Below are 27,654 nucleotides of genomic sequence, written 5' to 3' on the forward strand. Positions count from 1 at the left end.
GAGAGAGCTCCTTCCCCCTTTTTACGTCAATCGTGATGCAGGTGACCGAACAATCAAGGAAAATCACCAACATACATGTTAAATGTCCTCACTGTGTATATTGTCTACTTTGAGTTCACTCGCGTCTGCTGTGGACTGAATATAGTTTTTCACTCACTCATAACTGATTGATATGCGGGGTTTAAAATCCCAATACCACCTAATGATATTGATATACACCATAGTGGAGGGCTCCGGAAATTTCGAACACCTGGGGTTCTTTAACGTGCATTCAAATCTGAGCACCAGGGCCTGCAGCATTTTCGCTTCCATCGAAAATGCAGCCGCCGCAGCTGGGATTAGTTCCAACGACCTGCGGGTCTGCAGTCTGGTACCTTAGCCACTAGACCACCGCGGCGGGCCACTCGCTCATACAGTGGCATGTGCCGCGAAAATTAATCGCTGCTTCACGCCACATATATTGAATATCAGCCACAATAATTTATCTGATGAAGTTGCGTAAGCAGCTTTATCATTGAATTAAGCACAACTGAATGCTACACAAAATACGTCAGAATGTGACCGCATAAGGTGAAGTTGATGGCTGCAGTAGCAACGTAACTTCAAACTCTGCACTAATGCACTCTAGGTGAAGAAACTGCAATAGCTTCCGCATCAGTTGCCGTGGTCTCCAGTCAAATGGGGTCAATTGCACTAACAACAGTAAAAAAAAAAGCTGCATACAAGAAAAAGCAAGTAAGCTACATGTGACTTATCACGAATAACGTTATCTGAGCATCAATCATTGTAAAGACAGATTTCCAGTTAAGTATGCGATAAAATGCTGTCATGTATGTATAAACGACAATCGACATTGCGGGACACCTACTGTGAAAGCACTGCCCTTCATTTGTCAGCGACATGCGGACATTGTAGTAAGAGCGCTCGCACGCAAACACTCTTCCACACATGAACTGCAACCTCTGCGCCAGCTATAGACTCACATTCTTCCTTCTGCTCTCATTTTATCGCACTATCGCCCCCTTTTCCTAACACCAGCCGGCGCTCTCCGCACTGAATATCTTGCTTCTGCTATACACACCCTTTCTCACTGCCCAGCTGACCTTCTCCCGCGAGCCCTAGAACACCTCAAGACTTAGGAGGACTGGGAGACCTTACTGTGTTCAGAGGACCACATTAAGCAAACAATGGCTGACAAACTGGCTACCAGCGTACTGGGCCACCACCAAGTGAACGCTTAAGCGCAGCTGCCCGGGCAGCGGGATAGAGGGGGCCCAGGAGCCTGCGTGCTCTGAACTGCCCTGTTGAAATAAACTTTTCCTTCGCCCCCTGGTTGGTGTCCTCTATTGTAACCCGCAGAGTAAGAAATAAAACAATTCGGCAGCACTATAGCGGCATTGGTTATTTTTATTATTTATGGGGTACACACGGACATTCTGTAAATGAAGTAACGAGTTTTCACCGAATCGTGAGAGCTGTGCTTTGAAGTAGCTTTTTGTTGGCCGTTGTCAGTTTAAGTTGCTCACAGATAAATGTATAGACGGCCTAATCGTCCAGAAAACTAAGGTTGACGGAGAGAAGAGACCAGGAGCATGGTGGTGGTGGTAAAAACCATTTATTTCAGAAAAAGTATACTAGAGAGTGCTGACGTGGCCCGTCGGCGTGCTAGAGTGGCAAGACCCTATTCCGGGACGCCAGTGGAGCTGGAAGCTGCCCGTGCGCGCTCCACCAAGGAGCGTTGTGCAGCCAAGGTAAAGCAGCCGAGCAGGTGCTCCTCCCAAGCCTCTCTAGTTGGGATAGGAAAAGGGGGCGAGAAAGGGACGGGATTAACTGGGCACGATGCTACGACGTGATATGTGTCGGCGAGGACATGACAGGTCGAGCAGGTGCCATTGATTTCCGGCAAAAAGTGCCTGGCGACCGCCGGACTGATAAAGGTGTTTGTCTGCAGGCGGCGTAGCAGTCGTTCGTCCGCTTTCTCCAAACCGCGTGCGGGGTCCGGGTAGAGGCGGCGCGAAGCCCGGTAATAAGCCAAAATTTCGCGAAAGCGCGTCAGGTTGGTATTGCCAGATTCCGTCTCGGGGCATGGAGGGGCAACGGCCCGGACAGGAGAAGCGCGGGCAGCGGCATTTGCCGCCTCGTTGCCGGGCAGGCCCGAGTGGCCTGGGGTCCAGACTATACGAATGGGATGAGGGTTAAAGCGCCAAGAGGCTGCCTGTAGCAGGCTAGCCGCCAGCGGGGCAATGGAACCCTGAAGGTACTGAGAACAGGCCGAGCGCGAGTCCCTCAGGATGGTGCGTGAGGCAGGGTGAGAGGCGGCCAAAGCTATGGCAACCTCTTCAGCGTGCGTTACTGTGTCTGCTCGAAAGGAGAGGCCATCTACGTGTTTGCCCTCTGTAATCACGGCAGCCGTGAAGTGACCCGAGGGGGAGGGACCCGAGACGTCCACGTAGAAAACACCAGGACGATCGGAGTGTCGCGTATGAAGGGCCGCGGCGCGTGCTAGTCTACGGCCAGGATGGAGGTCGGGGTTCATATTACGGGGTAGAGGTTCCACCCATAGCTTTTGACGCCAGAGCTCTGGCACCGGCTGCAGAGGGTCTTGGTCAGATATCGGGTTAAGGCCAAGTCTGTGTAGAAGACAGTGCCCTGAAGGCGTCTGCGACAGTCGATTGATTTGGTTAACGCGATGAGCTTCGCGCATCTCTGCAAAGGTGTTGTGTACCCCCAGAGCCACGAATCAGCTGTTGAAAGTTGCAACAGGTAGGTCTAGAGCGCGTTTGTATACTGAACGAAGAAGGACGTCCAGCTGGTGCTCGTGTCGACGACGCAGGCGAAGGTAAGGCAAGGCGTAGAGGACGCGACTGGTCACAAACGCGTGGGCCAATCGGAGGGACTGAGACCCGCGGAGGCCGCCGCGCTTGGTAGAAACTCGCCGTATCATGCGGCTCACCTGTTCGCTGGTGCGTCTGAGGCCTGCTATTGTGCCCTTTGGATCCAAGGACGATGTGAAGTGAAGGCCAAGAACCCGAATGTTTTGCACTGACGGGACGGGCCCGGACGGAAGAAAAATTTGAGGCGGCGGTAGCGGAGAGACTGAAAGAAGAGCCGATTTAGCTGGAGAGCACTCCAGGCCGCATGAACCTGCGTAGGTGTCCAGCAGAAGGGCAGCCTTTTGCAGGCGTTCTTCGATTTGCGCTAAGGAGCCGGTGTTGGTCCAGATTGTGATATCGTCCGCATATAGTGCGTGTTGTATTCCCTCGATCTCGCTTAGAAGAGAGGGGAGGTTCATCATCGCCAGGTTAAAAAGCAGAGGAGACAGGACTGCCCCTTGAGGTGTACCCCGCGTGCCTAATAAGTACGGGCCGTGTTCGGTAGAATTAAGGCGAATGAAGGCGGTGCGATGTGATAGAAAGGCGCGAATGTAGTTGAAAGTCTTCTGCCCGCAGTTTGTGGTAGACAGGTTAGTGAGTATAGTGCTGTGTTTGACGTTGTCGAACGCCCCACGGAGATCGAGAGCGAACACGGCTTTATCGTTATGGCGCATAGCAGTCGGCTCTATGATATCGTGTTGAAGCTGGAGCAGGACGTCCTGCGCCGACAGATGGGGGCGAAAGCGAAACATCGTGTCGGCAAAGGTCCTCCTGGCCTCCAAGTAGGCGGAAAGGCGTTCGCGAACCATGGTTTCCATGAGTTTGCCTGCGCAAGACGTAAGTGAGATGGGTCTCAGTGCCTCAATACTAACGGACTTTGCTGATTTGGGAATGAATGTCACGACCGATGTGGTCCATTCCGTTGGAAGCGGAGAGCCGTCCCATATCGAATTTATAAGGTGGAGTAGTGAGAGGTGTGCTTGGTCGGGAAGATTTGCCAGGAGCGATACTGTGATTCCGTCGCGTCCAGGGGCCGTGCTCCGTCGCATTTTCGTGAGTGCAAATCGTAAATCAGAAAGCGTGTATGGGGCGTCGAGGTCGGTGTTAGGGGCGCCGGATTACGTATATGCTGGGCCTGCGGGTTCATTTGTGCAGCAGATGTAGCGGTCACAAAGTTCTCGCGCGAGTTCATCCGTAGTGCCCTGAAAGGCATGCAGAACACGGTGGAGCTGGCGTTGCGTTTCTCCCCTGGTGGTGGAGGGATCGAGAAGGCTTCTAAAGAGTCGCCACGCACTCTTAGAGCTCATCTGGTTTGCAGCCTTCGAACAGGTGTCTGCCCAGTTAGCATCGGAAAGTTGTGCGGAGTATGCGGCCGCCTCTGCAGTGAGCGCCTCAATGCGAGCGCGAAGTTTCCGATTAAGTTTGTTGCGTTTCCAGCGCCTTATGAGCCCACGGCGAGCGTGCCAAAGATGTAGGAGGTGTGGATCGATTGCAGGAGTCAAATTAGAGGTTGCAAGGGTGCGAGTGTTCGCTTGTTTCATATGGAGAGCGTATGATGCCCACGCTGCATATTCGGTCGAGGAGAGGCCGGCGGGGAATGGTTGCATTCTGAACCGAGTCCAATCGGTGAGACGGGCTTGGCCCCAGTGTTGGCGCATTTTCTGCCGCGGTGTGAACGAAATGCGGAGTAAAAAGTGATCGCTGCCTAGGGTTTCGCCTAAATTCTCCTATGTAGCATGGCGGATGTGACGGGTGAGGGAGAGGTCGGGGCATGTGTCTCGCGTGACCGAGTTGCCGGAACGTGTGGGTTGTGCCGGATCGGTAAGAAGCGTCAGGCTCAGCGAGGAAATGAGCTCCTTAAGCTCTCTGCCCCGGGCCTTCTCGTAGTGGTAACCCCAGTGAGGGCTGGGGGAATTAAAGTCCCCGACAATCACCAGTGGTTGTCGGGCCGCTATACGCAGCGCCCGATGGAAGAGATGCGAAAACGAAGCCCTTGCAAGGCGAGGGGGACAGTACACGTTTAAGATATGTATTGATGGTTGGCCCCTCCGCTGAGACAGCACTGATATCATGCAGTAGTCGTAAGGAAGATCCAGATCGAGGTCAATCTGTACCGCCGTGTAAGCTTTATGCACGAGGAGGCATGTGGTGGTGCCGCCTACATAGTAGCAGTATCCAGGAAGGGATGGAGCAGGGCCAGATTCTTGGAGCGCCAAGACGGCCGGCTGAGAGCCAAGTGAGCTGAGGAAAAGGGAAAGATGTGAACGCTTTCGCCTGTTCCCGAAGCCTCCAGGGTTCCACTGTATGATCTCGAATTTAGACGCAATGTTTGAACGGGACGTACGATTGGTAGCCATCGTGACTGTCTTAGGTTTTATATTTGGTCCTCCATGTCCCGCTCGGATTCCTCAGAGGCAGGGAGGGGCACGGAGGCCGGATTGTCCGACGGCGGGGTGGTGGTAGCCACCTTACGACGACGCCGTGGAGCTGTACCCTCACTGCTCACCGAGCAGGAGCGGGAACGCGATGCCTTGGGTTGAAACTGGGTGATTGCCCAGGCTTGAATAGCCTGGGTAACCTCTACTACTATGCGTTGGACCGAGAAGCTGGTGAGGAGGTGATTAATCGAAGCTTCGACGCGCGTGAGGCGTTCCTCTACGCGCGGGGTGCGCTCTTCGCTAGGGAGAGTTTGGTTAGCGGGCAAGATAACCTGAGGTGCCCCAGGAGCCTCAAGAGCTTCTGGAGTAGATGTGGCACCGGTTCCGAGTGCTGGAGTACAAATGGTTGTTTGAACCGTCGGTTTAATGGGAGTGGGCTTAGCGCCAGGACTAAGCTTGGACGTAGCTGGCGTAGCCGCCTGGACAGAGGAGGCAATACCGGATGGCCTTGCAGTACACTGTTGTTGGGGTTGAAGTCGCTTATTTAAGAGTTCGAGTTGTTTATTTAAAAGAGAATTTTGCTTTTGAAGTGCCGCAACTTGCTGGCGAAGGGCCGCAAGTTCGGGAGAAGGAGGATCGACAGAAGGGGGTGAGAGAGGCTTAGAAGCAGCTTTCCCTGCCCAACGGCTCACCTGAGGTACCACCGATGGTGCTTCGAGCGGTGGGAATACCTGAGTGTCGGCGTGGAGTGGTGGAGCCGACTGATGCAGGTTGGTGCCGCTGTCTGGCTGTGACGAACATGAGGTGCTCCCTCGAGCAGATGTTGAGGGCTGCTTGCGTTTCCGATATTTTCGATATTTTGCTCTGCAGCCACTGGTCCCAGTCTCATGGGCGCCGTGGCAGAGGAGGCACTTGGGGTGGCAGTCGTGGGCATTGAGACCTGCAGGTGCGGGGGTTCCACATTTGGCACACTGCGTTGGAGCGGGGTGAGGACACTGAGGTGTTCGATGGCCGATGGTACCGCACTTGGTGCTAACCGGGACCGTTTTCTTGTAGGCGCGGATGTACGTCGCCACGCAGTGGTAGAAGAGGAAGCGGGGTAACTTCATGCCCTCGAAAGTCACCACCGCCGCCGCGGAATCTCCGAGTTTGCGGACCGCAAGGATAGTACCTCGAGGCCAATACAGTTCAGACTTTATCTTTTCCGGGCTTTCAGCAGGGTTTACGTTGATGACGCCCCTGCATGTATCCCCTGGTGCCTTGGCGTGGCCTCGAACGGGCAGCTGCTGATCCCCCACTTGCAGCTGGAAGTCCCCGAGGAGTCGCTGTGCCATAGGCAAAATGGTGGTGCTACAGACCAAGATGTTCTGTTCCCAGATTGGCCACACTTGAATTTGCGTGGTAGTCCGGTCGCCGAGGTAGCTGCGGATGGCGTCGCCCGCGCGATCGGCCGGGACAAATGTGCGTAGCTCGCAGGGAACGCGAGGTTTAACTACTACGATGTAGTCGTCGCGAGAGAGGCGAGGAGTCTGACGCGGACGCCACTTGCGTTGCTTCGCTGGCTGCGAGGACGGAGCAGAGGTAGGCACACCACCGGAGGGATGGAGCGCCGGCGTTCCTTGCAAGGCTGGGGAATGGCGGCCAGCTGTGGCGTCTCGTTGTTGTTGAGACGCAGACTTTGATTTGGCTTGCTTGCGTTGCCACAGTCTCACCATGTCTTCGAGGTATTCATCTTCTGTTGGCATAGTGTTTACGGAGGATGAAATCTCCATGGACAGCACTTGGCTTGAGGTAGGATCATAGCCCGTAACCACGTTGACGGCCGCCATCGCCGGGCTGAGAGCCCTTAGCGAGGCGGCGTTGTAGCCGGCAGTGAAGGATGTCCCTCAAGTTGTCAAAACTGGACCCACCTGGACGAAGGTGTTGTCTAGGCGAAGCGGAGAACTTGGCGGTGACGATAAATCCAAGTTTCAGGGGTACCAAGGTGGATGTCCGCAGAAATAGCAGAAAATTTACGGAGGCGATGTGGAGTGGTGCGTCCGTCACCATCGAGCGCTCGCAGCGCCCCCCCCCCCCCCCAGGAGCATGGTGCGCCGTTTCACTGACAGATATTTTACGGTTGTTAGCCATGCGATAGGGACGTCCACGGGGTGTATCCTTTTTGTAAAAAAAAAAAGGAAGGCCTTCATGTTAAAAATGTATTTTCACATCAATCAGGACGAGTTGTTTATTGCGATTTTGTGTTTTGCCACGTATAATTCTGGGTAATATGCATATACGCGCCAAATTGTGTAGAAGAGCATGCTTAATTTTTTTCGAATCTGTTCCAGCGGACGAAGGGCGATAAGCGGGTTGTTTTGTGGGGGGACTTCAATTGTGTTTTGAATACTCGTGATATAGTCCGTAGTACTGGAATCTGTGATGAAAGAAATTGCCAGATCCCACGTACAGTGGGAATCGATGATATGGGAAGCACGAATGAGAAGGGTTGATATGTCCCTTTAAAATCAGTACAACGTTACGAGGTGGAGGTAAATGATGCCGTACATGACTTCCGTGTCATGATTATCATGTTTGAATGTTTCGTTTACCTTCGTCATCTACTCACTTCACGTGATACCAAATTTAGTATACGTGCAGTTGGCAAAAGGACCGCGAGCACGCTATGAGCGTGGTATGTTGTCATGTCGTTACATGAAACGTGTGTGAGGATTATCATGTTTGCACCAGTAACATACTTTCGTCATTCATTGACGACACGAAACAATTAATTTGGTATATGTGGAGTTAGCAAGATGACTGTGAGCGCATCTTTAAGGGCCCAATATACTCCAATGTAGCGTTGACGCGCGCACTCGCTGGGCACAGCGACGCTACGTTAGCTAAACGTGATCACTTTATAGCCTGACGCCAGGCGCGACCAGCGCCCGTCGGCGTGGCTGTTACACATGCCGCAATTGAAGCAAAAAAAAAAAAAAATCGTTCCGTTCGCTTCAATCGCTTTGTTCGCAACCGTCGCTAGTGGTGGTTTCGTTTCACATGGACCGCGAACGGTTCGCGATTTTTGCTCTGCAACTGGAGTGGTGAGTTCTTTCCACCGCTCAATATGACAGACACGATTGTTATGTAATAATATGTGCATTATGATATCATAATGTTACCATGAACGGTAACGAAGGGCTTGCTTGTTTCGTCATTTAAGAACACTTTCCATTCTGGATTCACTTTAAAATGCACAGCATCGGCCATTACCAAAACAAACACGTCGACTCTAGTTCGACGGCTTGGCCGGGACAGCCCTATTTCGACGAGTCCCGACCAAAAATCGCTCCCGCCGCTGCGATCAGAGCGAAAATTTCCTGGAAGCTCGCCGCGGACCGCTGCGGCGGGAGCGAACTGCCCTTTTTTTTCGCTGCGAGCGAATTCGCAGCCTGAAAATCACTACATTTTGTGTCATGTGAAACGGCCTTAATGCGACATGCTGAATTTCGCGCCGGTGCGTTAGGGCCAAACCTCATAAGCGCGAAAATGCACGCGACAGCGACGAGCGACGCTATGAGCGACGAAACAGGGCGTTCGCGCGACGTGTCGCGTGCTCGTTTTCGCGCGATCGCTCGGTTCTCCAGATTTGGAAACCGTCGCTCATCGCCCGGAAGTGCTGGGCTCAAGCAGCCAATAGCGAAATACCGGAAAAGACAAAGACTACATAGGTGCACGTGACCCTGCCCGAGTCACGTATGCGCGACAAAAAATAACGCAATGTTTATTACGCATGTGCATATAAAAAGTGCTGCAAGGCAATAATAAACACTTTCCGTTCCATCACACAACAATATATCTTATTTTTAAATTGGAAACCGCTCGCTACGCGGTTTTATTGGTGCGAGTAGACGGCCTCTTGCCAGCAACAGTGGAATTCGCTCGCCGAAGCCGTCGCGTGAATGAGGTTTGCCTGTGCTAGCGACTGATCGCGCGAAGACGATCTACGTCGCGTCGCTCGTCGCTGTCGCGTGCATTTTCGCGCTTATGTGGTTTGGCCTACATCCAGACAACTCTGCGTCTCCCTCTTTTCGTGACGGAGGGACGCTGTACGCGCTGAAACGCGCATGCGTCAAAGCAACGCAGCGTGGCGCGTGCCTGCGAGTATATGGCAGGACCGATGCCTGGTGTGGCAACGCCGGCTTGACCCGACGAAATGAACGCCGGTGCACACGCGCACCGCGTCACGTCAAAATGTATTGGCGCCTTGACTGTGGCATGTAGTCATGTTCTCACATCACACGCATCTCATGATTATCCTGTTTGCACCAGTCACATACCTTCGTCATTCATTGACATCACGTAATACCAAATTTGGCATATGTAAAGCTAGCGAAACGGCTGCGAACGCATCATGAGTGTGGCATGTAGTCATGTTGTTACATCACACGCATGTCAAGATTATCATGTTTGTATGTGTCATTTACCTGTGTCGTGGGTTCGCTTCGCGTATTACCGAGTTTGGTACATGGGAAGCTAGTGAAACGGCTGCGAGCGCATCATGAGCGTAGCATGTAGGCATAATGTTACATGATACGCATCTCATGTTTATCATGTTTGTACCAGTATCATACCATCGTCATCTATTCACGTTCCGTAATACCAAATTCGGTATAAGTGAAGCTAGCGAAACGGCCACCAGCGCATCATGATCATGGCATGTAGTCATGTTGTTACATGACACGCATGTGATGATTTTCATGTTGGGGTCTGTCGCTTGTGTTCGCCATGCAATCATGTCATACCATACCAGTTTTGCAGCATGCCATGTGAACGAAACCACCGCAAAAACTTCAGGACCATGACATTAAAACCATGACATTCATGACATTCATGTGATAATTTTCATGCTGTGAATAGTTAAATATGTTCTTCACACAGTCATGGTATGCCATACCAAGTTTGGTATCGATGCCATTATTGAAACGGCCAGGAGAGCTGAAAGTCGTAGGCGGCTAGATAGATAGATAGATAGATAGATAGATAGATAGATAGATAGATAGATAGATAGATAGATAGATAGATAGATAGATACGCGCGAAGTCGCCGAAGTTCACTAAGAAATGCTTTGCTTTTAAAAGGAGTGACGTGTTAAGTAAATTATTTAGCGACCATGACACAGACAACGTGTACGGATGCGTCGAAGCGAACCAGGAAGTGATGTACACGCGATTTCAAGGCACTAGCTATGCGCGGTGAGACTGCGTGTACTTATTGTTAGACATTATGCCAATGTGCCATGGCTTCACCGTAGTGCCAGTGTCTTTTTCAGATCATTGTTTGGTTGCGTGCCGCATAGGTATGAATCAATAACGAAATGCTTTTAAATGGGAGCTATGGAAACTGAACGCGTCATTGCTAAGTGATGAGCGATTTGTAGAAGTGCACGGAGCCATTAATGAAGAGAAGAAACAGGCACTGTAGCAGAGAAATGTGAATGTTTAAAACAGAAGGTAAAAATGAAAAGGCTGGACAGGTCGAGCTCGCTAAAATTTGAAGCACAATTAAAAGAAAGAAGTCTGAATAAAACTCTGCAGCAGCAGATAGCCCTCAAAACCAAAGAGCCTGGGACCTGTGAAGATGCGGTGCACAGTATAAAAGAAAATCTTGAACAATAAGACAATCAGTGTTACAAAGGTGCTTGGGTTCGCGCTCGTGAAGCGGGGGAGACGCCCACAAAAAGAGCGCTTGGCCTGGAAAAAGCGCAGGGGCGGCGTGATCACATTGATAAGGTTTATTGCTACGGGACACACGCCGGCGTCGATGAAACCATAGAGGGCGCGTTTTTTGCTCATTATCAAACACTCTTTTCAGCACGACAGGCGAATATAGGTGTCTTTAAAGAAAAGCTTCTTCGGCGCATGCCTCGGCTGAGTGACGACACGAAGAAGATATTAGAAGGAAAAATAACTGAAAGTGAGGTCGAAGTCACGATTCGTCATTTGAACCCCGGAAAATCACTGGGACCCGATGGCCTAACTGCGGTGTGGTACAAGACGTTTAGGAGAGAACTGTCCCCGTTGCTGGCAGGCCTGTTCAACGAGGCGTACGAACGGAAAACTCTGACACATTCCTTTAGTAAAGCGCATACAATATTGATCCCTAAAACGGATGAAGTGGAGAAACCTAAACTGGTGACATGTTATAGGCCCATATCGCTGACCAATGTCGATTACAAAATTTTTATGAAGGTTCTTTCAGCGAGGAATCAGAATGTTATCAAAGAAATAGGGGCAGAAGATGAAAGGTGTGGGATCAAAAATAGAACGATTGGCACTAACATTCACAGGATGCGATGCGTGCTAGAGTGTTGTGACAAAGCGCTACTCGGCGTTGTTGTGCTTATTGTGTTGTGCGTGATATTTTGTATGTCATGTGAGATCTTGTTAATGTTGGTTCCATCATCAGGTAGGGAGTGGCCTTGGAGTACCAGAACTGCACAACACGTTTAATTGTTAATAAGTCTTTGGGGGCCTCCAGCCACGTAATGCGTTTTATGCGTCAAGGCTGCCCCCTCAGTCCACTTTTGTTTTGTATTTATATCGAATCGTTGTGTCTGCCAATCAAATAAAACGATAAAATACGTGGTTTCAGTTTGGCGGCAGGAAAAGTCAAGCGGCTGGCATATGCAGATGACATTGCGGTGTGTTGTACTAACAAAGAAAGTGTTGAGGAAACGATAAGTGTTGTCAAGCATATTTCTAACGTCACAGGGAGCCGAGTAGACTGGGGGAATCCCTCAGGTTGTGACATAGAAGATGGTTTTCAAAAGCAGCCTATTTTGCGAATGTGTGCTGGATGAAAACACCGACCATGTACCTTGGTATTCCCCTTGAATGTTAAAGGCAGCGAAGAGCATTGGTCACATAACGAGAGAAATGAAAGAAAAGAAAGACAGGTGGAAAGGCACGAACCTGTCTGTTTTTGCTAGAGCCTGTTTTTAATCAAGAAGTTGTGGTATGTGATGCAGACGCTGCATTGTTCGAGCATCAACGTGCAAAGGTTGCAAAGAGTGTTTGCGGTCTTTATATGGGGCTCGCAATGGGAAAGATGCAGCCGGACCAATTTTTTTTTGAACAGGGAACAGTGAACTTTATTGACATCATGTACATAGTACACAATGCCGGAGGCCGTCAGAAAAAGCCATCGCAAGGATAGCTTGACGAAGCTGCGGGCCCCCGTTTTGGCACCAGCGTACAACGGTGTTCTCAGTACAAAAACAGACAACAACATTAACAACAAAAAAATTTGTTCAAGCGCGTGAAGGATGGGGGTCTAGGTTTAGCTCACCTATTTGATTGATATGTGGGGTTTAACGTCCCAGAACCACCATATGGTTATGAGAGAGGCCATAGTAGAGGGCTCCAGAAATTTCGATCACCTGGTGTTCTTTAACGTGCACCCAAATCTGAGCACACGGGCCTCGTCCCGTTTCTGATCATTTCATCAAAAATGTGGTGCGTCTGAGAGAGGCGCATCGCACGCTCCCCGATACGCCAGTGTGGATTTCAGTATTCGACGACTTAGTCCGCATCAAAACATTTTAAGCTCTAAGAGAACTTGTTGTTGGGCTAGTTGGTAGAGCATTTCGAAAAGTTAATTCGAGCGCGAAAACTCGACACGATCACTCACACACGCACACACCCATGCATCAAAGACACAGCGCTCACTTCCAACTGATTTATTCATAGCTCGAAGCCTTGAATATATGGGCAGAAGCGCAAGTAAAACTGCACGTGAAGTGTTAGAGGCCTTTTTCATTGAAAAAAAAATAAATATCACTATGTAAGCGCCCCTTCCATTTCGTTATTACCAAGTAAACTTCAGTTTATCGCTCTAAGGCTAGGATATTGATTAGCTGTACGTTTTGATAATGCATGCTGTTGGCCTTCTTCTGGTGTGTGTGCGCACAATGTGTCCTGTATATATTCAAGCCTTCGAGCTATGAATAAATCAGTTGGAAGTGAGCGCTGTGTGTTTGATGCATGGGTGTGTGCGTGTGTGAGTGATCGTGTCAAATTTTCGCGCTCGAATTAACTTTTCGAAATTTTAAGCTCGTGTGGGCCAAAGCAAGGATCACACGTTTTATATATGTAACAAGTGACTTCAAATGTGGAAGTCGGAAATAAAGAAAAAAAAAGCCGCTATAGCTCGGTGGCAGAGCACTGGTCTCGTAAACCAGGGGTCGTGAGTTCGAACCTCACTGGCGGCATTTGTTATTTTCATTATTTTTATGGATACTCATGAACGTTCGGATAACGAGAAACCAGTTTTTTCTCGTATAGCGACAGCTGTGCTTTGATGTAACTGTTGGTTGGACTCTTTCACCGGCCGCTATAGCTCAGTGGTAGAGCACTGGTCTCGTAAACCAGGGGTCGTGAGTTCTAACCTCACTGACGGAATTAGTTCCTTTATTAATTTTATGGGTACTCATAAACTTTCGGATAACGAAGAACCAGTTTTCCCTCGTATGGCGACAGCTGTGCTTTGATGCAAATGTTGGTTGGACACTTTCATCGGCCGCTATAGCTCAGTGGTAGAGCACAGGTCTTGTAAACCAGGGGTCGTGAGTTCAAACCTCACTGGCGGCATTTGTTATTTTCATTATTTTTATGGTTTCTCATGATCGTTCGGATATTGAGGAACAAGTTTTCTCTCGTATACCGACAGCTGTGCTTTGATGCAAATGTTGGTTGGACACTTTCATCGGCCGCTATAGCTCAGTGGTAGAGCACTGGTCTTGTAAACCAGGGGTCGTGAGTTCAAACCTCACTGGCGGCATTAGTTATTTTCATTATTTTTATGGTTACTCATGAACGTTCGGATAACGAGGAACCAGTTTTACCTCGTATAGCAACGGCTGTGCTTTGATGCAACTGTTTGTTGGAAGCTTTCACCGGCCGCTATAGATCAGTGGTAAAGCACTGGTCTTGTAAACCAGGGGTCGTGAGTTCAAACCTCACTGGCGGCATTTGTTATTTTCATTATTTTATGGATACTCATGAACGTACGGATAACGAGAAACCAGTTTTCCCGCGTATAGCGACAGCTGTGGTTTGATGTAACTGTTGGTTGGACTCTTTCACCGGCCGCTATAGCTCAGTGGTAGAGCACTGGTCTCGTAAACCAGGGGTCGTGAGTTCTAACCTCACTGACGGAATTAGTTCCTTTATTACTTTTATGGGTACTCATAAACTTTCGGATAACGAGGAACCAGTTTTCCCTCGTATGGCGACAGCTGTGCTTTGATGCAAATGTTGGTTGGACACTTTCATCGGCCGCTATAGCTCAGTGGTAGAGCGCTGGTCTTTTAAACCAGGGGTCGTGAGTTCAAACCTCACTGGCGGCATTAGTTATTTTTATTATTTTTATGGTTACTCATGAACGTTCGGATAACGAGGAACTAGTTTTCCCTCGTATAGCGTCAGCTGTGCTTTCATGTAACTGTTGATTGGACGCTGTCACCGGCCGCTATAGCTCAGTGGTAGAGCACTGGTCTCCTAAACCGGGGTCGTGAGTTCAAACCTCACTGGCGGCATTACTTATTTTTATTAATTTTGTTGGTATTCATAAACTTTCGAATAACAAGGAACCAGTTTTCCCTCGTATAGCAACAGCTGTGCTTTGATGAAACTGTTGGCTGGACGCTTTCACAGGCCGCTATAGCTCAGTGGTAGAGCACTGGTCTTGTAAACCAGGGGTCGTGAGTTCAAACCTCACTGGCGGCATTTGTTATTTTCATTATTTTTATGGGTATTCATGATCGTTTGGATATTGAGGAAAAAGGTTTCTCTCGTATACAGACTGCTGTGCGTTGATGCAACTGTTGGTTGGACGCTTTCATCGGCCGCAATAGCTCAGTGGTAGAGCACTGGTCTCGTAAACCAGAGGTCGTGAGTTCAAACCTCACTGGCGGTATTAGTTCCTTTATTATTTTTATGGGTACTCAAACCCGTTCAGATAACGAGAACCAGTTTTCTCTCGTATAGCAACAGCTGTGCTTTGATGCAACTGTTGGTTGGACGCTTTCACCAGCCGCTATAGCTCAGTGGTAGAGCACTGGTCTCGTAAACGAGGGGTCGTGAGTTCAAACCTCACTGGCGGCATTAGTTATTTTTTTTATTTTTATGGGTACTCATGAAGATTCGGATAACGAGGAATCAGTTTTCCCTCGTATAGCGTCAGCTGTGCTTTGATGTTACTGTTGGTTGGACGCTGTCACCGGCCGCTATAGCTCAGTGGATTCTTTCGTCGGCACTCACGCGCGTCGGACGCAAGGATCATGTGCTCCGGAGGAGCGGCGTTTGTGGCAGATACTAGCCGCGGAAACAGGTCTTTTGATGACGATAAGGAATATCAAGTTGTCTTGCCAACTCTTCCTACAGGACGAATTGTTTTAAATACGGTTTTTCTGCACGCTGACGTACGAGCCCGACCTTATCGAGTGGAAGATTTCCGTGACACCTTGGCCAGCCTGCGACTGCTCCCCGAAGTGGTTGCTTTGGGGGCATATAGGATGAGCCACGTGTGGGCGGTAACGTTCAAGAACATGGACGCTGTCAAGACGATTCTATCGCAAGGCGATATCAAGGTAAAAAATTGTCGCTGTCTTGTCATTGATCCGGCAAACCAGGATGTGCGTATGAAAGTGCACTGGCTGCTGTACAATGTTCTCGATGAGGATGTGCGACGTGCTTTCGAGCCGTACGGCCAAGTGGTTGATGTGAACAGAGAGCGGTGGCGTGTAAACGGCATCAGCGAAAAAGGCTCCACTACCCGTATTGTGACACTTCGGTTGAAAGTGGGCGTCAAAATTGAAGACCTGCCTCACCAAGTGAACGTAAGCGGTGAGCAAGCTTTGGTGGTTGTTCCGGGCAGAGCGCCAGTGTGCTTACGCTGTCGAGCAAAGGGGCACATACGGCGAGATTGCCTTGTGCCACGCTGTGGTGCCTGCCGAAGATTTGGCCACGAGGAGAACGACTGCACGTTGTCTTATGCCAGCGTCACCGGACCTCCGAGTGGCAACGACCACGCAGAGCTGTTAATGGATGAGCATGAAGCTGAAGAGGCAGCGAGCGCGACTGCGAAGAAGGAAGAGGTGACCCCAGAATTGGTGAAACTGAGCAGGCCTAGTAGGATGGACAATGAAAAGGTCGAGAACAAGGCATCCGAACCAGAGCCAGAAAAACCGATATCGACAGACAAGCGAGAACAGCACCTGCCGACTGTGAAGGCTCCCAGCGACGCAGACACACTGCAAGATGACATGGAAATCAGCGACAACGCAGGCAGTGGACTAGCTGGAAAGCGACCAAGAGACATTGTTGGGGAAGACTTCACTACCTCCGGAGACGTTGGTCGAGAAGAACCACCAGCAAAAACCATAGGAATGAGGCGACCAACGTTGAAGCCACGGCCGAACTTGCAGACTAATCCACGGGCGGAGGCCAGACAGCCTTCGCAAAAGCTTCCTGGGACTTGAGTTTTTTGTGCCTTTTTTTCCGGATGGAAAGTAACCCGTAAGTGAGCGGAGTTTACACACACCATGCCTCTGTAAAACCTGGACCGAATGCCGCAAAATTTTCAGTAAAACTAAAGCCGTTTTTTTAGAAACGTTCACCTATAGTAAACACTGTGTTTTGTACTCCCTTCCCTAAACAAAAATTATGGCTTTCAATATAGAGTCAGCCTTACGCGTCGCAACTTTTAACGTTAGAGGTTTACGCTCGAAAAGGCGACAGTATCAGTTACGTCGGTTGTTTCTTGAAAATGACGTTGATATCGCCGCTGTGCAGGAAACGAAAATTGAATCTGAAGAGCAGATGGACACCATATTTTTGAACTTCCGCTCCAGATACTATATATGTGTGAGTCATTCTGTAGGTACTTCAGGCGGATGTCTTCTCGTTATAAGGAACACAATTGGCATTGTCGAAAAAAGTGTACACAGTGATAATGAACGGCGATTAATTGCATGTGATTTTCTTCTTTCCGGCATTAGTTGGCGCGTTGTGTGCGTACATGCGCCAAATAGACAACAAGATAGGAAAATATTCTTCGAAAGTCTTGATACGTATCTATCATGCGAGAAGGCAGTTATACTTCTAGGCGATTTCAACTGTGTGTGTAATGCCGAAGACAGGGCATGTAAAAACTTCGTACGTGACTCTAGTGCCTTGGTATTGGATTCAATGACGCGTGAGCGGAACTTGGATGACGTAGGATATGTACTGGCGCAGGGTACTCACTATGCGCATTACCAGCTCAACAGTAAAGCTAGACTTGACAGAGCATACGTGTCTACGTCGCTGCTTCCTATGTGCCAGGGCTACGCAGTGAAGAATGTTTCATTTAGTGACCATAGTCTAGTAATGTTCACCATTAATAAAAAAGAAAAGCCCCAATTCAATTGGGGACTCTGGAAGTTAAATGAAAAGCTACTCGAGGATGAGAAGTTTGTAGAAAATGCTGAAAAGGAATTAAAAGAAGTGGCGAAAGGTGACGCAAGTAGTTCAATTTACACATGGGAGTGCTTCAAGGAAAAAGTAAAAATAGAAGCAATTGGAAGATCAGTTTCAATAAAACGCACTAACCTGAAAATGAAAGACAACTGCAATGTGAGCCTGATTTTTTGCTATGTCAAGAATGCGCGCAACCAGGAGAGCGCAGTAAAGAAATAAGAAGAGGGAAACAAGAATTAGAAGCCGTAGATACGGAAAGGTACAGAGGAGCGGTGGTACGCGCACGCGCAGAAAGATTATGGTGTGGCGAGGTTCCCACAAAACGTGCCGTCACGGATGAAAAGAGCTACGCGACAAGAAACGAGATAAGGGCGATAGAACACAAAAATGAAGTCACCACAGATAAAAACGAGATTGAGCACGCGTTTGTGGAATATTTCCAAGAACTGTTGGGAGGCGTCAGAGCGGACACGAGTACGTATAGTCGGCGTTTCTTGTCACTTATGCCGAAGCTTGAGGATGACGTAAAAGCGAGATTAGAAGCACCCATCACGGTCAGAGAAATCGAAATCACCATTGAAAAAATGAAAAACGGTAAAACACCCGGTCCAGATGGACTAGGTGTAGCATTCTATAAGAAATTTAAAAATCTTGTGGCAGAAGCTTTGTGGAATGTGTTAGATGAGGCATACGCGAGGAAAGAGTTACCAATATCTTTTCGGAGAACACACATCGTGTTAATCCCAAAAACTGAAGATCCCAGGAAACAGCTGTCCGTCACATCCTACAGACCCATAACCCTAGCGAATGTTGACTACAAAATATTCATGGGTGTTTTGGCCAGGCGAATTCAAACAGTGATTAGAAAAATAGTCGGACCACATCAGACTTGTGGCATAAAAGGCAGAACAATTATGACGAACATTCATATAGCCCGAAATATGTTAGAATGCTGCGATGAGTTTGACGGTAAAGTAGCTATGCTACAAATCGATCTCGAGAAGGCATTTGACCGCGTGAACCATGACATACTTTTCAGCATTCTCGACTATGTCAATATAGGGTCTGTGGTGTTGGAAGGGGTCCGAATGGCGTACGCGGGATGCACTACAAAAATTGTAATAAACAAACAGCTTAGTGATAATATACAAGTCTTATCGAGTGTAAAACAAGGATGCCCTGCATCGGCACTGCTTTTTGCTATCTATTTAGAACCTCTATGCCAGAAAGTGATACAGAATGATCAGGTGCGGGGGTTTCATTTGATGTCTGCAGAGGTCAAAATACTTAGTTACGCCGATGATATTGCTGTGTTCTGCAAAGATCGGGAGAGTATTAGAGAAGCACTAAACGATGTGAAATTCTTCTGTGATTGAACTGATAGTAGAGTCAACTGGAGTAAATGTCTTGGAATATGGCACGGAAATTGGCAGAACACACCATCAATATTTGAAAGCATTACATGGAAGGTTATACCTGACAAGTACTTAGGGGTACCTCTCCAACACTACAGAGACACAACAGAATATTGGAAACAAGAGACAGAGCAACTAAGAGACAAGACAAAAACGTGGGGTGGGCGCGATTTCTCAATGTTTACGAGGTCAACAGTGAGCAACATATTTCTTATTTCACGAGTATGGTATGTTTTACAAGTGCTATTCATGTCACGTGTTGCTGTACAAAAGCTACACAGAGTGATCGCAGTGTTTATCTGGGCGTCCACGTGGGAAAGGACAAGCCGAACAAATCTGTTCCGTTCTGTGAAAAGTGGGGGGCTTGGTCTTGTACACTTGTTCCTGAGACAGATATTATCTAGGTTTGTTTTTTTACGAGATCAAGATGATCGTTTTTGAGAACGTTGATACATGTGCGGCTGTCCCATTTTTTGCCTGATTTCATTGTAACCACTGTCAATGGGGTGACAAAAAGACCTAAGGGGTACATGAAAGAAGTGATTGCTGCTATGGAAATATTGAGAGTGCGATTTTCTATGGAGTATAGCGCTAGGGTTTCGCGAAAAAGACTGTACAAGGACCTTGTAGAAACCATGTTGCCAGAGCCTCTGTATAGAACATTGTACCCTAATGGGCCCGGGGATGACGTCTTCAAAAGAGTGAAGAAGATGCCAATTAGACCATCAATGAAGACATTCTTTTTCAAACTTCACAGCGGCACACTCCCTACCAATCCATGGCTCCGAGAAAAAGGAATATTCGTCCCGTCAGTTGATTGCATTATCTGCAGAAAACTTGAGACAGTTGACCACATCTTTCTAGACTGTACTGATGCAGTCTTTCTCTGGGACATCCTTCAAAGGACCCTGAAGAAAGACCTGCCAGTTACACAGTATGGCATCCGTTTTTTGCCAGTCATAAATGTAGGCGGTGTGCCCTACGATATGTTCATGGTATTGGTTCTTCACAGTGTGTGGCGAACACGGATGGCAGTGCGAAACGTAGACGTGAATCCTCGGCCCGCTCGAGAGTACTTCATAGAAAGTGTACAGTATTTGATGACTGCATACGAGGCACAAGATAAGCCAGAGTGGTTGCCATGTTTAGATAAGTTAGTGGGCATAAAGCGTCTGCCTTTTTAACCCCCATGTGCTGGAAGATGTGACAGCACTTTTACACGTGACACTGCACTGTATTCTTATATTGATTTGTACTGTTTGGGAAGCAGGCAATAAAGAAAAAAAAAACCGCTATAGCTCAGTGGTAGAGCACTGGTATCGTGAACCAGGGTTGGTGAGTTCAAGCCTCACTGGCGGCATTAGTTATTTTTATTATTTTTATGGTTATTCATGAACGTTCGGATAACGAGGAACCAGTTTTTCCTCGTATGGCGACAGCTGTGCTTTGATGCAAATGTTGGTTGGACACGTTCATCGGCCGCTATAGCTCAGTGGTAGAGCACTGGTCTCGTAAACCAGGGGTCGTGAGTTCAAACCTCACTGGCGGCATTAGTTATTTTTATTATTTTTATGGTTACTCATCAACGTTCGGATAACGAGGAACAAGTTTTTTCACGTATACCAACAGCTGTGCTTTAATGCAAATGTTGGTTGGACACTTTCATCGAATGCTATAGCTCAGTAGTAGAGCACTGGTCTTGTAAACCAGGGGTCGTGAGTTCAAACCTCACTGGCGGCATTAGTTATTTTTGTTATTTTTATGGTTACTCATGAACGTTCAGATAACGAGGAACTAGTTTTCCCTCGTATAGCGTCAGCTGTGCTTTCATGTAACTGTTAGCTGGACGCTTTCACAGGCCGCTATAGCTCAGTTGTAGAGCACTGGTCTTATTTATTTATTTATTTATTTATTTATTTTACCCTCAATCGCACATAGCTTTACAGAGGGGAGTGGGGTACAGAAAAAAAAAACTATAACCAAGAGCAAACATAGTAACATCAAAATAATAAAATTTACAAAACATGAAAATTTGATGTTAGGCAGTACAATGAATGTGCGTGTAAGTATCATCAGAATGGGGCAACAGAGTACAAAAATATATATGTACAATATACACTTCACGTGTCATCACGTAAGTAATTCTGTACTGTAGATGAGAACAAGTCGTGACTTGAAATGGAAACCATGTCTGAGGGAAGGTGGTTCCAGTCGTTGGATGTGCGTGGGACGAAGGAATGATGAAAAGTGTTAGTGCGGCAGCTGATGACGTGTACCTTATGTTGATGATCTAAACGAGCTGAGCAATAGGCAGGAGTGGTAATGAACTGAGCTTTCAAAAGTGGATGATTGATTATCTTGTGAAAAAGTATGAGACGAGATGCTTTGCGACGTGATTCAAGTGACTGTAGTGAAAGGCTCTGTTTCATTGACGTAATACTGCTAGTGCGATGGTAGTTAGATAGAATGAAGCGTGCTGCGTTATTCTGTACCATTTCAAGCGAGTGAGTCATGTTCAGTTGAAAAGGATCCCAAATGGAGCATGCATATTCAAGTTTTGGACGAACTAGTGTTTTATACATGGTTAGTTTCACGGCTTGAGGAGCACGGCTAAAGTTGCGTCGTAGGTACCCTAGCATACGGTTGCTATTGTTAATAACATAGGTAATATGATGTTTCCAGTTCAAGTCAGATGTTATATGAATCCCCAAGTATTTATACGAAGTTACAGACTGCTGTAAACCAGGGGTCTTGAGTTCAAACCTCACTGGCGGCATTTGTTATTTTCATTATTTTTATGGGTATTCGTGATCGTTTGGATATTGAGGAAAAAGGTTTCTCTCGTATACAGACTGCTGTGCGTTGATGCAACTGTTGGTTGGACGCTTTCATCGGCCGCAATAGCTCAGTGGTAGAGCACTGGTCTCGTAAACCAGAGGTCATGAGTTCAAACCTCACTGGCGGTATTAGTTCCTTTATTATTTTTATGGGTACTCAAACCCGTTCGGATAACGAGGAACCAGGTTTCTCTCGTATAGCAACAGCTGTGCTTTGATGCAACTGTTGGTTGGACGCTTTCACCAGCCGCTATAGCTCAGTGGTAGAGCACTGGTCTCGTAAACCAGGGGTCGTGAGTTCAAACCTCACAGGCGGCATTAGTTATTTTTATTATTTTTATGGTTATTCGTGAACGTTCGGATAACGAGGAACCAGTTTTTCCTCGTAATGCGACAGCTGTGCTTTGATGCAAATGTTGGTTGGACACGTTCATCGGCCGCTATAGCTCAGTGGTAGAGCACTGGTCTCGTAAACCAGGGGTCGTGAGCTGAAACCTCACTGGCGGCATTAGTTTTTTTTATTATTTTTATGGTTACTCATCAACGTTCGGATAACGAGGAACAAGTTTTTACACGTATACCAACTGCTGTGCTTTGATGCAACTGTTGGTTGGGCACTTTCACCGGCCGCTATAGCTCAGTGGTAGAGCACTGGTCTCATAAACCAGGGGTCGTGAATTTAAACCTCACTGACGGCATTATATATTTTTATTGTTTTTATGAGTACTCATGAACGTTCGGATAACGAGGAACCAGTTTTACCTCGTATAGCAACGGCTGTGCTTTGATGCAACTGTTGGTTGGACGATTTCACCGGCCGCTATAGATCAGTGGTAGAGCACTGGTCTTGTAAACCAGGGGTCGTGAGTTCAAACCTCACTGGCGGCATTTGTTATTTTCATTATTTTTATGGGTTCTCATGATCGTTCAGATATTGAGAAACAAGTTTTCTCTCGTATACCGACTGCTGTGCTTTGAAGTAACTGTTGGTTGGACTCTTTCACCGGCCGCTATAGCTCAGTGGTAGAGCACTGGTCTCGTAAACCAGGGGTCGTGAGTTCTAACCTCACTGATGGAATTAGTTCCTTTATTACTTTTATGGGTACTCATAAACTTTCGGATAACGAGGAACCAGTTTTCCCTCGTATGGCGATAGCTGTGCTTTGATGCAAATGTTGGTTGGACACTTTCATCGGCCGCTATAGCTCAGTGGTAGAGCACTGGTCTTGTAAACCAGGGGTCGTGAGTTCAAACCTCACTGGCGGCATTAGTTATTTTGATTATTTTTATGGTTACTCATGAACGTTCGGATAACGAGGAACCAGTTTTCCCTCGCATAGCGTCAGCTGTGCTTTGATGTAACTGTTGGTTGGACGCGGTCACCGGCCGCTATAGCTCAGTGGTAGAGCACTGGTCTTGTAAACCAGGGGTCGTGAGTTCAAACCTCACTGGCGGCATTAGTTATTTTGATTATTTTTATGGATACTCATGAACGTTCGGATAACGAGAAACCAGTTTTCCCTCGTATAGCGACAGCTGTGCTCTGATGTAACTGTTGGTTGGACGCTTTCACCGGCTGCTATAGCTCAGTGGTACAGCACTGGTCTCGTAAACCAGGCGTCGTGAGTTCTAACCTCACTGGCGGAATTAGTTCTTTTATTATTTTTATGGGTACTCATAAACTTTCGGATAACGAGGAACCAGTTTTCCCTCGTATAGCAACAGCTGTGCTTTGATGCAACTGTTGGCTGGACGGTTTCACAGGCCGCTATAGCTCATTGGTAGAGCACTGGTCTCGTAAACCAGTGTTTGTGAGTTCAAGCCTCACTGGCGGCATTAGTTATTTTTATTATTTTTATGGTTATTCATGAACGTTCGGATAACGAGGAACAAGTTTTTTCACGTATACCAACTGCTGTGCTTTGATGCAACTGTTGGTTGGACACTTTCACCGGCCACTATAACTCAGTGGTAGAGCACTGGTCGCATAAACCAGGGGTCGTGAGTTTAAACCTCACTGACGGCCTTATATATTTTTATTGTTTTTATGAGTACTCATGAACGTTCGGATAACGAGGAAGCAGTTTTACTTCGTATAGCAACGGCTGTGCTTTGATGCAACTGTTTGTTGGACACTTCATCGGCCGCTATAGCTCAGTGGTAGAGCACTGGTCTTGTAAACCAGGGGTCGTGAGTTCAAACCTCACTGGCGGCATTAGTTATTTTTGTTATTTTTATGGTTACTCATGAACGTTCAGATAACGAGGAACTAGTTTTCCCTCGTATAGCGTCAGCTGTGCTTTCATGTAACTGTTAGCTGGACGCTTTCACAGGCCGCTATAGCTCAGTTGTAGAGCACTGGTCTTATTTATTTATTTATTTATTTATTTATTTTACCCTCAATCGCACATAGCTTTACAGAGGGGAGTGGGGTACAGAAAAAAAAAACTATAACCAAGAGCAAACATAGTAACATCAAAATAATAAAATTTACAAAACATGAAAATTTGATGTTAGGCAGTACAATGAATGTGCGTGTAAGTATCATCAGAATGGGGCAACAGAGTACAAAAATATATATGTACAATATACACTTCACGTGTCATCACGTAAGTAATTCTGTACTGTAGATGAGAACAAGTCGTGACTTGAAATGGAAACCATGTCTGAGGGAAGGTGGTTCCAGTCGTTGGATGTGCGTGGGACGAAGGAATGATGAAAAGTGTTAGTGCGGCAGCTGATGACGTGTACCTTATGTTGATGATCTAAACGAGCTGAGCAATAGGCAGGAGTGGTAATGAACTGAGCTTTCAAAAGTGGATGATTGATTATCTTGTGAAAAAGTATGAGACGAGATGCTTTGCGACGTGATTCAAGTGACTGTAGTGAAAGGCTCTGTTTCATTGACGTAATACTGCTAGTGCGATGGTAGTTAGATAGAATGAAGCGTGCTGCGTTATTCTGTACCATTTCAAGCGAGTGAGTCATGTTCAGTTGAAAAGGATCCCAAATGGAGCATGCATATTCAAGTTTTGGACGAACTAGTGTTTTATACATGGTTAGTTTCACGGCTTGAGGAGCACGGCTAAAGTTGCGTCGTAGGTACCCTAGCATACGGTTGCTATTGTTAATAACATAGGTAATATGATGTTTCCAGTTCAAGTCAGATGTTATATGAATCCCCAAGTATTTATACGAAGTTACAGACTGCTGTAAACCAGGGGTCTTGAGTTCAAACCTCACTGGCGGCATTTGTTATTTTCATTATTTTTATGGGTATTCGTGATCGTTTGGATATTGAGGAAAAAGGTTTCTCTCGTATACAGACTGCTGTGCGTTGATGCAACTGTTGGTTGGACGCTTTCATCGGCCGCAATAGCTCAGTGGTAGAGCACTGGTCTCGTAAACCAGAGGTCATGAGTTCAAACCTCACTGGCGGTATTAGTTCCTTTATTATTTTTATGGGTACTCAAACCCGTTCGGATAACGAGGAACCAGGTTTCTCTCGTATAGCAACAGCTGTGCTTTGATGCAACTGTTGGTTGGACGCTTTCACCAGCCGCTATAGCTCAGTGGTAGAGCACTGGTCTCGTAAACCAGGGGTCGTGAGTTCAAACCTCACAGGCGGCATTAGTTATTTTTATTATTTTTATGGTTATTCGTGAACGTTCGGATAACGAGGAACCAGTTTTTCCTCGTAATGCGACAGCTGTGCTTTGATGCAAATGTTGGTTGGACACGTTCATCGGCCGCTATAGCTCAGTGGTAGAGCACTGGTCTCGTAAACCAGGGGTCGTGAGCTGAAACCTCACTGGCGGCATTAGTTTTTTTTATTATTTTTATGGTTACTCATCAACGTTCGGATAACGAGGAACAAGTTTTTACACGTATACCAACTGCTGTGCTTTGATGCAACTGTTGGTTGGGCACTTTCACCGGCCGCTATAGCTCAGTGGTAGAGCACTGGTCTCATAAACCAGGGGTCGTGAATTTAAACCTCACTGACGGCATTATATATTTTTATTGTTTTTATGAGTACTCATGAACGTTCGGATAACGAGGAACCAGTTTTACCTCGTATAGCAACGGCTGTGCTTTGATGCAACTGTTGGTTGGACGATTTCACCGGCCGCTATAGATCAGTGGTAGAGCACTGGTCTTGTAAACCAGGGGTCGTGAGTTCAAACCTCACTGGCGGCATTTGTTATTTTCATTATTTTTATGGGTTCTCATGATCGTTCAGATATTGAGAAACAAGTTTTCTCTCGTATACCGACTGCTGTGCTTTGAAGTAACTGTTGGTTGGACTCTTTCACCGGCCGCTATAGCTCAGTGGTAGAGCACTGGTCTCGTAAACCAGGGGTCGTGAGTTCTAACCTCACTGATGGAATTAGTTCCTTTATTACTTTTATGGGTACTCATAAACTTTCGGATAACGAGGAACCAGTTTTCCCTCGTATGGCGATAGCTGTGCTTTGATGCAAATGTTGGTTGGACACTTTCATCGGCCGCTATAGCTCAGTGGTAGAGCACTGGTCTTGTAAACCAGGGGTCGTGAGTTCAAACCTCACTGGCGGCATTAGTTATTTTGATTATTTTTATGGTTACTCATGAACGTTCGGATAACGAGGAACCAGTTTTCCCTCGCATAGCGTCAGCTGTGCTTTGATGTAACTGTTGGTTGGACGCGGTCACCGGCCGCTATAGCTCAGTGGTAGAGCACTGGTCTTGTAAACCAGGGGTCGTGAGTTCAAACCTCACTGGCGGCATTAGTTATTTTGATTATTTTTATGGATACTCATGAACGTTCGGATAACGAGAAACCAGTTTTCCCTCGTATAGCGACAGCTGTGCTCTGATGTAACTGTTGGTTGGACGCTTTCACCGGCTGCTATAGCTCAGTGGTACAGCACTGGTCTCGTAAACCAGGCGTCGTGAGTTCTAACCTCACTGGCGGAATTAGTTCTTTTATTATTTTTATGGGTACTCATAAACTTTCGGATAACGAGGAACCAGTTTTCCCTCGTATAGCAACAGCTGTGCTTTGATGCAACTGTTGGCTGGACGGTTTCACAGGCCGCTATAGCTCATTGGTAGAGCACTGGTCTCGTAAACCAGTGTTTGTGAGTTCAAGCCTCACTGGCGGCATTAGTTATTTTTATTATTTTTATGGTTATTCATGAACGTTCGGATAACGAGGAACAAGTTTTTTCACGTATACCAACTGCTGTGCTTTGATGCAACTGTTGGTTGGACACTTTCACCGGCCACTATAACTCAGTGGTAGAGCACTGGTCGCATAAACCAGGGGTCGTGAGTTTAAACCTCACTGACGGCCTTATATATTTTTATTGTTTTTATGAGTACTCATGAACGTTCGGATAACGAGGAAGCAGTTTTACTTCGTATAGCAACGGCTGTGCTTTGATGCAACTGTTTGTTGGACACTTCATCGGCCGCTATAGCTCAGTGGTAGAGCACTGGTCTTGTAAACCAGGGGTCGTGAGTTCAAACCTCACTGGCGGCATTAGTTACTTTTATTATTTTTATGGTAACTCATGAACGTTCGCATAACAAGGAACTAGTTTTTCCTCGTATAGCGTCAGCTGTGCATTCATGTAACTGTTGGTTGGACGCTGTCACCGGCCGCT

The 27,654-nt window shown here is 47.3% G+C and overlaps 24 non-coding genes across 24 annotated transcripts; all 24 read left to right on the forward strand.

The window, feature by feature from the left end:
- Nucleotides 1–13,430: 13,430 nt before the first annotated feature.
- On the forward strand, nucleotides 13,431–13,502 carry TRNAT-CGU (transfer RNA threonine (anticodon CGU)). The gene has a single exon. It is a non-coding gene; the product is annotated as a tRNA-Thr (tRNA).
- Nucleotides 13,503–13,809: 307 nt separating this feature from the next.
- TRNAT-UGU (transfer RNA threonine (anticodon UGU)) lies at nucleotides 13,810–13,881 on the forward strand. Its single transcript has one exon. It is a non-coding gene; the product is annotated as a tRNA-Thr (tRNA).
- Nucleotides 13,882–13,999: 118 nt separating this feature from the next.
- On the forward strand, nucleotides 14,000–14,071 carry TRNAT-UGU (transfer RNA threonine (anticodon CGU)). The gene has a single exon. It is a non-coding gene; the product is annotated as a tRNA-Thr (tRNA).
- A 118-nt stretch (nucleotides 14,072–14,189) lies between these two features.
- TRNAT-UGU (transfer RNA threonine (anticodon CGU)) lies at nucleotides 14,190–14,261 on the forward strand. The gene has a single exon. It is a non-coding gene; the product is annotated as a tRNA-Thr (tRNA).
- Nucleotides 14,262–14,567: 306 nt separating this feature from the next.
- Nucleotides 14,568–14,639, forward strand: TRNAK-UUU (transfer RNA threonine (anticodon CGU)). The gene has a single exon. It is a non-coding gene; the product is annotated as a tRNA-Lys (tRNA).
- A 118-nt stretch (nucleotides 14,640–14,757) lies between these two features.
- Nucleotides 14,758–14,828, forward strand: TRNAR-CCU (transfer RNA arginine (anticodon CCU)). The gene has a single exon. It is a non-coding gene; the product is annotated as a tRNA-Arg (tRNA).
- Nucleotides 14,829–14,946: 118 nt separating this feature from the next.
- TRNAT-UGU (transfer RNA threonine (anticodon UGU)) lies at nucleotides 14,947–15,018 on the forward strand. The gene has a single exon. It is a non-coding gene; the product is annotated as a tRNA-Thr (tRNA).
- Nucleotides 15,019–15,136: 118 nt separating this feature from the next.
- Nucleotides 15,137–15,208, forward strand: TRNAT-CGU (transfer RNA threonine (anticodon CGU)). The gene has a single exon. It is a non-coding gene; the product is annotated as a tRNA-Thr (tRNA).
- Nucleotides 15,209–15,324: 116 nt separating this feature from the next.
- Nucleotides 15,325–15,396, forward strand: TRNAT-CGU (transfer RNA threonine (anticodon CGU)). The gene has a single exon. It is a non-coding gene; the product is annotated as a tRNA-Thr (tRNA).
- A 5,248-nt stretch (nucleotides 15,397–20,644) lies between these two features.
- Nucleotides 20,645–20,716, forward strand: TRNAT-CGU (transfer RNA threonine (anticodon CGU)). Its single transcript has one exon. It is a non-coding gene; the product is annotated as a tRNA-Thr (tRNA).
- Nucleotides 20,717–22,060: 1,344 nt separating this feature from the next.
- TRNAT-CGU (transfer RNA threonine (anticodon CGU)) lies at nucleotides 22,061–22,132 on the forward strand. Its single transcript has one exon. It is a non-coding gene; the product is annotated as a tRNA-Thr (tRNA).
- Nucleotides 22,133–22,249: 117 nt separating this feature from the next.
- On the forward strand, nucleotides 22,250–22,321 carry TRNAT-CGU (transfer RNA threonine (anticodon CGU)). The gene has a single exon. It is a non-coding gene; the product is annotated as a tRNA-Thr (tRNA).
- Nucleotides 22,322–22,819: 498 nt separating this feature from the next.
- Nucleotides 22,820–22,891, forward strand: TRNAT-UGU (transfer RNA threonine (anticodon UGU)). The gene has a single exon. It is a non-coding gene; the product is annotated as a tRNA-Thr (tRNA).
- Nucleotides 22,892–23,198: 307 nt separating this feature from the next.
- On the forward strand, nucleotides 23,199–23,270 carry TRNAT-UGU (transfer RNA threonine (anticodon UGU)). The gene has a single exon. It is a non-coding gene; the product is annotated as a tRNA-Thr (tRNA).
- A 118-nt stretch (nucleotides 23,271–23,388) lies between these two features.
- Nucleotides 23,389–23,460, forward strand: TRNAT-UGU (transfer RNA threonine (anticodon UGU)). Its single transcript has one exon. It is a non-coding gene; the product is annotated as a tRNA-Thr (tRNA).
- Nucleotides 23,461–23,767: 307 nt separating this feature from the next.
- Nucleotides 23,768–23,839, forward strand: TRNAT-CGU (transfer RNA threonine (anticodon CGU)). Its single transcript has one exon. It is a non-coding gene; the product is annotated as a tRNA-Thr (tRNA).
- Nucleotides 23,840–24,146: 307 nt separating this feature from the next.
- On the forward strand, nucleotides 24,147–24,218 carry TRNAT-UGU (transfer RNA threonine (anticodon UGU)). Its single transcript has one exon. It is a non-coding gene; the product is annotated as a tRNA-Thr (tRNA).
- A 1,154-nt stretch (nucleotides 24,219–25,372) lies between these two features.
- TRNAT-CGU (transfer RNA threonine (anticodon CGU)) lies at nucleotides 25,373–25,444 on the forward strand. The gene has a single exon. It is a non-coding gene; the product is annotated as a tRNA-Thr (tRNA).
- Nucleotides 25,445–25,561: 117 nt separating this feature from the next.
- On the forward strand, nucleotides 25,562–25,633 carry TRNAT-CGU (transfer RNA threonine (anticodon CGU)). Its single transcript has one exon. It is a non-coding gene; the product is annotated as a tRNA-Thr (tRNA).
- A 498-nt stretch (nucleotides 25,634–26,131) lies between these two features.
- Nucleotides 26,132–26,203, forward strand: TRNAT-UGU (transfer RNA threonine (anticodon UGU)). Its single transcript has one exon. It is a non-coding gene; the product is annotated as a tRNA-Thr (tRNA).
- A 307-nt stretch (nucleotides 26,204–26,510) lies between these two features.
- On the forward strand, nucleotides 26,511–26,582 carry TRNAT-UGU (transfer RNA threonine (anticodon UGU)). Its single transcript has one exon. It is a non-coding gene; the product is annotated as a tRNA-Thr (tRNA).
- A 118-nt stretch (nucleotides 26,583–26,700) lies between these two features.
- Nucleotides 26,701–26,772, forward strand: TRNAT-UGU (transfer RNA threonine (anticodon UGU)). Its single transcript has one exon. It is a non-coding gene; the product is annotated as a tRNA-Thr (tRNA).
- Nucleotides 26,773–27,079: 307 nt separating this feature from the next.
- TRNAT-CGU (transfer RNA threonine (anticodon CGU)) lies at nucleotides 27,080–27,151 on the forward strand. The gene has a single exon. It is a non-coding gene; the product is annotated as a tRNA-Thr (tRNA).
- A 307-nt stretch (nucleotides 27,152–27,458) lies between these two features.
- Nucleotides 27,459–27,530, forward strand: TRNAT-UGU (transfer RNA threonine (anticodon UGU)). The gene has a single exon. It is a non-coding gene; the product is annotated as a tRNA-Thr (tRNA).
- Nucleotides 27,531–27,654: the final 124 nt, after the last annotated feature.

The sequence above is a fragment of the Rhipicephalus microplus genome, chromosome 4 (assembly GCF_043290135.1).
Source record: "Rhipicephalus microplus isolate Deutch F79 chromosome 4, USDA_Rmic, whole genome shotgun sequence".
Classification (NCBI taxonomy): domain Eukaryota; kingdom Metazoa; phylum Arthropoda; class Arachnida; order Ixodida; family Ixodidae; genus Rhipicephalus; species Rhipicephalus microplus.